The sequence below is a fragment of the Narcine bancroftii genome, chromosome 6 (assembly GCF_036971445.1).
Source record: "Narcine bancroftii isolate sNarBan1 chromosome 6, sNarBan1.hap1, whole genome shotgun sequence".
NCBI classification, from domain to species: Eukaryota; Metazoa; Chordata; class Chondrichthyes; order Torpediniformes; family Narcinidae; genus Narcine; species Narcine bancroftii.
The window spans coordinates 193,406,388-193,415,575 of record NC_091474.1 but is presented as its reverse complement, the minus strand read 5'-3'; the positions used below and the strand labels follow the sequence as shown (position 1 = coordinate 193,415,575).

The 9,188-nt window shown below is 45.2% G+C and overlaps 1 long non-coding RNA gene across 1 annotated transcript; it reads left to right on the top strand.

Moving 5' to 3' along the window:
* Positions 1-3,775: 3,775 nt before the first annotated feature.
* On the top strand, positions 3,776-7,164 carry LOC138737702 (uncharacterized). The gene is made up of 3 exons (XR_011341162.1): positions 3,776-4,096; positions 4,621-4,702; positions 6,150-7,164. It is a non-coding gene; the product is annotated as an uncharacterized lncRNA (long non-coding RNA).
* Positions 7,165-9,188: the final 2,024 nt, after the last annotated feature.

Below are 9,188 nucleotides of genomic sequence, written 5' to 3'. Positions count from 1 at the left end.
AGCGTGGTCCCAAGCTACCAGTGAGAGAGCATAAAGAGCACAGGACACCTCTATAGTGATGGAGGATCCAGTCCAGGTTGTTAGCAGGGTATAATGGCTCAGTGTCAGGAGGGTTAATCCAATTACAGCAACCAATGGCCCAAGGCCAAGTACAGGCAAGCTGGAGAGTGCAGTCCAGGCAAGCTGTGCACTAATGGGTGGGACAACCCTTGATTGGCAACTGGTGTGTTCTCCAACTAGGTAAGGGGCAGTACTGTCACATGACAGCCATAACCCTTCCCAATACAGGTGTGTGCTACAATTAGTTGAGCCATAGTACTGCAATAGATCAGTGCTTGCAGGGAGCCATACCCCAATTAGTGGTGTGTTTTAAAGTCCCTGTGTGTTAAAGAGAGTGTTGTAGATAAAGCAGCAACCAGTATTGGAGTCCCTTGTGCCTGATGTGCCTGCTTGCACCGTTATAGTTTTTGTCTTGTACTGTGTAGAAGATAGGCAGCAACTAGGTCCAATGTGAATGTCTATAGAGTTATTTAGTAGTAGAGTAATTAAGTGTCGGGTGATGTCTTTTTCCTCTGTTAGTCTGCCTTGTGTTCAATAAAGTCACCTGTGATTGTAACACTTGGGTCCAGACTCAACCTGGAGATTAATCTTTCGGGTATCCTGCACAAGGACTCCTAAGTCCCTTTTCACCTTGGAATACTGAATTTTCTCCCCATCTAAATAATAGTTTGTCCATCTATTTCTTTCACCAAACTGCATTATCGTATACTTCCAATATTGTATTTGATTTGTCACCTCTTTGCCCATTCTACTAATCTATCCAAGTTTCTCTGCAGCCTTTTGGTACCCTCAGCACCACCTGCCTTACCACCTGTTTTGGTATTATCTGCAAATTATATTCAAAGTCATCTATTTCATAATTCAAATCATTTATATAAAACATAAAAAGAAGTGGCAACAACACCGACTACTGCGGAACACTGCTGATAACCAATAGACAACTAGAATAGGATCCCTTTATTCCTACTCTGTTTCCTGCCAATCAGCCAATTTTCTACCTCTGCGAGTATCCTTCCTGTAATTCCATCTTATTGAGCAGCCTTATGTGTGACACCTTGTCAAAGGCCTTCTTAAAGTCCAAATATACAACACCCACTGCATCTCCCCTGTCTACCCCACTTGTGATCTCTTCAAACAATTGCAATATGTTTGTCAGGCATAATTTTCCTTAAAGGGCCTATCTTTCTATCCACCTCCATATATTCCGTAAACTAATCTTTGACAATCTGTTCCAACAGTTTCCCAACCACCGACGTCGGGCTAATAGGTCTATAATTTCCTTTCTGCTGCCTTGCTCCCTTCTTAAACATGGTGTGACATTTGTGATACTCCAGTCCACCAGAACCATGCCAGACTCCATTGATTCCTGGAAGATCATTACCAATGCCTCCATAATCTCTACAGCCACCATCTTCAGAACCTGAGATGCATCCCATTCTGTCCGGGAGACTTATCTACACTTGGAGAATTTAGCTTCCTAAGTACCTTCTCTATTGTGACCTTGACTGCACTCACTTCTCTTCAGAGGGAGCCTCAAGAGTCTGGTATATTATTAATGCCTTCCACAGTGAAGACTGTAAGAAAAAAAAAAGAGTTAGTTTTGTATTTCCTACTTTCTGCTGCATGTACACTGCAGATTGTGGAACTCCAGTCAATGGCTGAGTTGAAGTAAATTAATAGCACACTGTGTCACAATTTCATGGTAAAAAAAAAATATACAAGTCCCCTAGATCACTTAATTTCTATTGCCTATTCAGCTTCCTGATGATCGGAGCTTTTTAAATCCAACTGCCTGAGTCACCTGACTCCAATTGCCAGGTGCAACCTTCGGATAAAATCCCTGCTAAAGTATCCTACAAGACTAATCCAAAATATTCATTCAGTTCCTCAGTCATCTCCTCTCCCATTACAATTTCCCATCTCATAATTTTCTATCAGTTTATGCATCTTTGGTCAATCTTATATAAAGCAGTCCAGAGTTACAGTTTAGCCTTCCAGGTTCATCTTGCAGGGAGACAAGACCTCTTAGTGTACATATTAAATTTTTTAAAACAAGCTTTTAGTACCCTCTGATATTATTTGATGACCTTCTTTCATTATTCATCTTTTCTTTCTTAATCACCTTCATTATTGTCTTCTCTAAGTTTTTAAAGGTTTTCCATTCATCTATCTTCCCACTAATTTTTGCTTCCTTGTTTGCCCTTTTGCTTTTACTTTAACTTCCCTCATCAGCCACAATTGTCTAATTTTTCCATTCACAATTTTCCTTCTTTTTGGTATGTACCTGTCCTGCACTCCCCTCATTTCTCGCAGAAACTCTTCCCCGTGATGTTTTTCCATTGGACTTTGGCCAATTCCTTTCTCATCTGACTGTAATTTCCTTTAATCCACTGAAATATTAACACACCAGACATTAGCCTTTCCTTTTCAAATTTCACTTTGAACTAAACGATATTGTGATTACTGCCTCCAAAAGATTCCTTTACCATAAGATCTCTAATTATCTCTGGTTCATTTACAAAACATCCAATCAGAACAGCTGATTCCCTGCCTGGTGGGCTCATCAACAAGCTGCTCCAAAGAGTCATCCCGTTGGCATTCCACAAACTCTCTCTCCTGCATTCTTGTACTGACCTGACTTACCCAATCTAGTTTCATGTTAAAATCCCCCATGATTATTGTAACTCTGTCCTTTTTAAAATGAAATTTTAAATTTAAATTAAATATATTTTTAAAAACTTTTAAAATGTCATTTTTTAAATATTTCAACATCCAGCACAATAACAGGCTATTTTCGCATGCAAACTCGTGGCGTCCAATTACGCCCAATTAACCTACAACCCCTGGTACATTTCAAATGGTGGGAGGAAACCGGAGTCCCCGGGGGAAACCCATGCAGTCATGGGGAGAAAGTACAAACTCTTTACAGACAGCGCAGGATTTGAACCCCAGTCCTGATCTCTGGCGCTGTAACAGTGTGGTGCTGTCCACTACGCTAACTGCCACCCTTGGTCCTTCTAGCATGCCTTATCTTTTTCCAATTGTATTTTATAATCCACATGCTATCTGCTATTTGGGGTCCTGTGTGTTATTGCCATTTTACCTTTACCAATCCGTAACTCATGAGGATTCAACCACTTCTGATCCTATGCCCCTTCTTTTCAATTATTTAATATTGTTGCTTACCAGCAAAGTCATAGTGCCCCTCTACTTCTCTGCCTATCCTTGCAATACACAATGACATGCATTCTATAGCCATGTCTCAGTAAGCCACAAGATCATACTCTCCAAGATGTAGCTGTACAGCAAGATTATCTACCTTGTTTCCAATGCTGCATATATTTAAGTATTAAACTTTCCGTCCAGTTTTTGCATGTACTTTATCATTCCTCTGGCTATTATTTTGTCTTGTCACCTGCCTGTCATCCTTGCTGCATATTATTTTCGCTTTTCTGCTGTTTCCCCTATTACGAGCTCCTGTTTTAGTAAAATGGAATTTTCACTGTAAGGAATAGTATAAACAGGAGGAACTGAATGGTCACAGTTAACATTTAACATTTCACACAAGTCCCATCAGAACTCAAGTCACAGCCCAGCGACAATTCGATACATTGGGAAGAACTGAGGGAAAGCTTGTCACAGTCTGTCCCAAAATTCAATGCATTTGCAAAGATTGTGATTTTTCTTGGCAGAATCATTCTGACTGGTGAAGAGAAAACTGCTTTTTGAAGCAGCTCTTGTGGCAGGCCATTTTGTGGAATTCAGAGCAAAGCATGCTCAATGAGTGACTGGGCCTCTTCGGTGGATTGACCTGTGCCAGGAGGGTCTTTTGGGAAGCAAAGTGCTTCATTTTGATTGTGACTAACAGTTGAGGTCATTTGGAGAGACTGCTTCATTTTGAGTATGACTAGCAGTGAAGTCACTTGGAGAAACCGGTGCCAGGGTCTTGGAAGCTTCGTGGAGGCTGCCCAGTTCGAGTCTCCTTCAAAAGGACCAGGAGTGTTATGACTGTACTGACAATAACCACAACAGCAGTGTGAGTATAAGACAGCTTTAATAAACTAATATGTACACTAAGAGGTCTTGTCTCCCTGCAAGACGAACCTGGAAGGCTAGACTGTAGCTCTGAACTGCTTTATATACAAGGTCACCAGGATGACCCCTGGTGAACTAGTGGTATAATAACAGATCACCACATTCACCGCCCCTTAAAAAAAAGTTATCCCCCCCCTCCCCCCACCTGTCCTCCTTCCCTTGTTTGTAAGTTCATAAGGCCAAAATTTTTCATGGCTTCCGTTGCCTTCTGGACCTCCTCGGTAGTGGTATAGGGGTGGGGTGTGCGGTCTGCCTTTCGGCCTTTCTTGGTGGAGGTGTGGGAGTGGGAAGTACTAGATGGCCATGTGGGTTGGGGATCCACTTGTATGGGATGAGGTCCTGCCATCAAGTCTAGGGTGGTGATATTTTGTGGGGCGGGCGTACCCAGGGTCCTGATTTCAGGGGTGGGTGACTCGATGGACGACTGTTCTAGTGACTGCTGCTGCGCTCCTTGTTGATCCGTAGATATCTGTGTTTCCTCTGCGTTGTTCACACATCCGGCCGGCGCGAGATCCCTGGTGGCTACCGAGTCTTCTCTTCCATCTGGGTATGTGACGAAGGCGTACTGAGAGTTCGCCTGCCTCAACTCCACTTGATCCACCCACTTTGTGGGGTCTGCAGTGCTTCTGGAGGAGAACAGGTCCCGGTGTCATCATCCATTTAGGCAGCACTGTGCCCGTCGTGGCTTTCCTTGTGAAAGAAAAGATACGGTCATGTGGGGTCATGTTAGTGGCAGTACACAACAAAATACGTATAGAGTGTAGGGCTTCTGGCAACACTACTTGCCATCTCGTAACAGGCAGGTCTTTTGCTTTTAAAGTCAACAGGACCGTTTTCCAGATAGTGGCATTTTCCTTTTCGACTTGTCCATTCTCCCGGGATTGTAACTTGTAGAGCTCTCTAGTGCAGGTACTGCTGTACTTCTGCGCTCATGAATGCAGCACCCCTGTCTCTGTGTGTGTAGTTCAGGTATCCAAATATGCTGAAGATGGGTTGCGGGCATTTTATAACAGTGGCTGCTGATACATCAGAACACGGGATTCCGAAGGGGAAATGGGAATATTCATCTGTTACGTTTAGGAAATAGACATTTTATTATTGGATGGGAGTGGGCCTTTAAAATTGAGGCTGAGGCGCTCAAAAGGTTTGGTAGCATTTATCAGGGTGGCTTTGTCTGGCCGGTGAAATTGCGATTCCGCACAGATGGGGCAGCTCTTGTTCACTGACCTCACTTCCTCTACTGAAAATGGGAGGTTTTAGGTTTTAATGAAGTGAAACAGTCCATTTCTTTCTGAAACAGGGACAATGTGTCCGGGGGCTCGTTGAGACTCACGGTGCGGTATAGAATGTCGTAGTTAAATGTAGACAATTCTATCTGCCAGCGCAGTATTTTGTCATTCTTAATTCTCCCCGTTCTGGTTATCGAACATAAAAGCCACAGACCGTTGGTCCGTGACAAGGGTGAAGTGTTTGCACGCCAGATAAGGTTGCCAGTGTCTTACTGCTTCCACAATGGCTAGGGCCTCCTTCTCTACTGCTGAGTGTCTTACCACATCGGATGGATCGATTCATCTATGGACTGCATGGTAGCTTTAGCTATATGGTCCCTAATGTCCCTGAATGCTCTGGTGGCTGCTGGGCTCAGTGGGAAAACTGAGGCTTTTATAAGTGGGCGGGACCTATCGGCATAGTTGGGGACCCATTGGGCGCAGTAAGCGAACAGTCCCAAACACCTTTTTAGTGCTTTCAGTGTGTGTGTCACTGGGAGGTCTAGGAGAGGGTGCATATGGGCTGGGTCTGGGCTGATTTCCCCTTTCTGCACTATGTAGACCAGGATTGGCAACTTCCTGGCGCTAAAGATCCATTTGTCCCTGTTGTATGTTAGGTTCCTTTCCTCGGCTGCCTGAAAGAAGCATTTTAAATTCTCCTGAGTGTGGCCACAGATTGTCACGTTGGAACTCATCTACTATTCGGTCCATTTCTTTCTGAAACAGGGACACTCCATTGATGACACCGAAGGGGAGTCGCAGAAATTGATACATCATGCCATCTGCCTCAAATGCCGTGTAAATGCGATCGCTGTTTCTAATGGGGAATTGGTGGTATGCTGCCTTCAGGTCGTCTATGGTGGAGAACACCTTATACTGCGCAATGTTGTTGACCATGTCTGCTATGTGTGGCGGGGGAAGGCATCTAGTTGTGTAAATTTATTGATTGTCTGGCTGTAATCCACTACCATGTGCAGTTTTTCTTCTAACTTTACTACAACCACCTGGGCTCTCCAGGGGCTGGTGCTCTGCTCTATGATGCCCTCCTGTAGTAGCCTGTGGACCTCTGTCCTAATGAAGGCTCTGTCCCTGGGGCTATACCTCCTGCTCTTTGTGGTTATTGGTGTGCATTCTGGGGTCAGGTGTGTGAACAGCGGAGGGGGTTCTATGTTCAGGACAGACAGGCTGCAATGTTGTTTCTTCATAAGGCGTAGTGGGGAGTGAGGCCTGTTGTGCACTATTGTAATGCTTTCTATCTGGCACTGAAAATCTAACCCCAATAGTACCGGGGCACAGAGGTGAGGGAGTACTTGTAATTTGAACCCTTCGTATTTTGTGCCCTGGATTTCTAGAGTACCCTGCAAAACTGTTTTACCTCAGCCGCGTCTGCTGGCTGCTAACAGGATCCGGTGCTCACTCGGGTGTGTGGGGAGGGCAAGGTGGTTGACTAACCCCTGGTTAATAAAATTTTCAGTGCTTCCACTATCTATTAAGCAATTTAACCTCACGTCATTAATTTTGAAGCACACAGTGGCATCAGATAAATTGTGTGGACTCGCCTGATTCATGCTTAGGGAAGCAATTCTGGCATGTCCTTGGTGTCCTTCAATCCGATAGTACTCAGCGTCATATTCATCTCCTGAAGACTGTGTCCTCTGCTCTGTAGCATTTGTCCAAGATGTCCGGTTGCACATGGCATTCTTCTTCCGTTTGTCTGTGGAGAAAGAAGAGCTTTCCCAGCCTCTCATTAGCATGAGAATGCGCCTTGGCTGTGGCCTTGGGGTTCTGCATACTTTTGCATAATGCCTATGTTTTCCACAGCTGGAACAGACATTTTCTCTGGCAGGGCAGAGGGCTCTGGGGTGCTTTCTTTGTCCACTGAAAAAGCACTTGGGACCCTCAAGGTGCTGCTGCTCCTGTGAATTCCTGTGAGGCAGCATACTTTTCTTTTCGTGGGACTAGAGAGTCCAGCAGTGTGACGTTTGTCCCAGCCCCAGGGTCCTGTGAGTACTCCTCCAGTTCTCTCCTGGTGCTTTCTTAAGCCTCTGCAATAGTTTCTGCCTCATCTAGCCCCACCATTCCTTTCTCCAGCATTCAATGTCTCGCCTCAGTGGACCGTACGCCCACAACATTTCTGTCCCTGGTAAGGTACTCCGCATACTCCTGTTAGAAACAGAATTACCTTTAAAGAAATTGCTCGAGACAAATATTGAGAACAAAGAACATTTATTACAACAACAATGCAAAGTTGGGTGCTTCCCCTTACCCTGGGAATACACACATACACTGGGGCTCACCCAACTTTTATACAGTAAATTTCAGTATCAGAATACTCTCCCCCTTACATTCTTCTGCCCCCTGGATGGGTTTGGCATAGGCAATCCTTCCTGCCTACGTGCAGTTTCATTATACTTGGAGGACCAGGGGGTATCCTGTCGGTGTCCCTTCATGTTATTGTCCTTATTCACACCTTCCTGATTCTCGGAGCTACAGTCTCTTGGTATGCAGAGTTGCCTCATCCTGTACTAATTTAATATGTATAACTTTGTAAATCTGTGTAAGGTTAACTAATTAGATATATAGAACTTGGTACTTCTGTCTAGGGCTAGGAGACCCTTATCTGATCCAGACTACCTCAACTTCCTACATTCTATTGTTCCTTATCGCTCCTTATCTTAGTCTTATGGTGGCTCATTGATCTTGTCACAAAGACTAGAAGATTCTTATGTTAATCGTGCTGACTCTGTTTTCCTGCATCCTAATTCCCAAGCTCATCCTGTTTGTACTGGTTACAGCCATTAACTGATGTATGAATTTTAGTTTCCTTCATGTTCATAATTTTAGATCAGTTTTTCCATCTCTCACACTCCTGAGCTGATACTGCTTTAAAGTTGCAGCCTCTCGCCAGGCCTTTCAGAGAGAGTATACAGTCTCCGGCAGACTCCCCTACTTGTTGTGACCTGGTCATGAGCCTGTACCAGGAGTGGGGTTTGCTATGCCCCTTACTGTAATGCCTCTGTAAAATGCTCATTTCCTCTTGGTAGGACCTGGCTTCCTGTATAAGGGAGTAAGGGTGGTCTCCCAGCTCCACTAACAGCAGCATTAATAGCTCTTATCCAATGCCTCAGCACCCTCCATGTAATTCAGAAAGCATCTCTGCCAGCGTCCGGTGCATGCCGGCTCTGGGATTTCTTGGGTTGAGCTCCAGCCTGTCTGGTCGCAGCACATGGCTAAGCCACAGTCTCTGGTCCTTAGGTGTAGCAAGGGTGGACCCTGGGGTACTGGGAGCTGCTGGTAGAGCCTCTGTGGGGCTTGTGTCTGCTGGAGGAGTAACTTGGGTGCTTGGGGCTGTTGGCTGAGTCTCTGGCTTTGGGATGTTTGCATTGGGCTTAGGGGTGATCCCAGCGGTATTGTCAGGTCTCTGTGCTACTGAGGAAACTGCTGCTGGGGGAGTGATGGTAGCGATGTCAGCTTTCCCTGGCTCTGGAGTGGTCGGCAATTCTGCACATATGTGGCTATCGGGAACACGACTTGTGGAAATCCTTCCACCTGCATTTGTAGTGATCTCTTTCTGATCGGACCGGGGTTTAGGGTTGGCGGCGCTTATACCGGCGAACCCACGGGCAAGCAGGGCTCTTGGCTGTTTCTTACCTGCCCTATTGTACTTCTGTGGTCTTCCCTGCATTCCAACACGATTCCAGTACAGCGGTCCCTCGTCGTCTCTGTCCTCGGATGCACATGCGTGCTGGTCGTCCCCAGATTCCA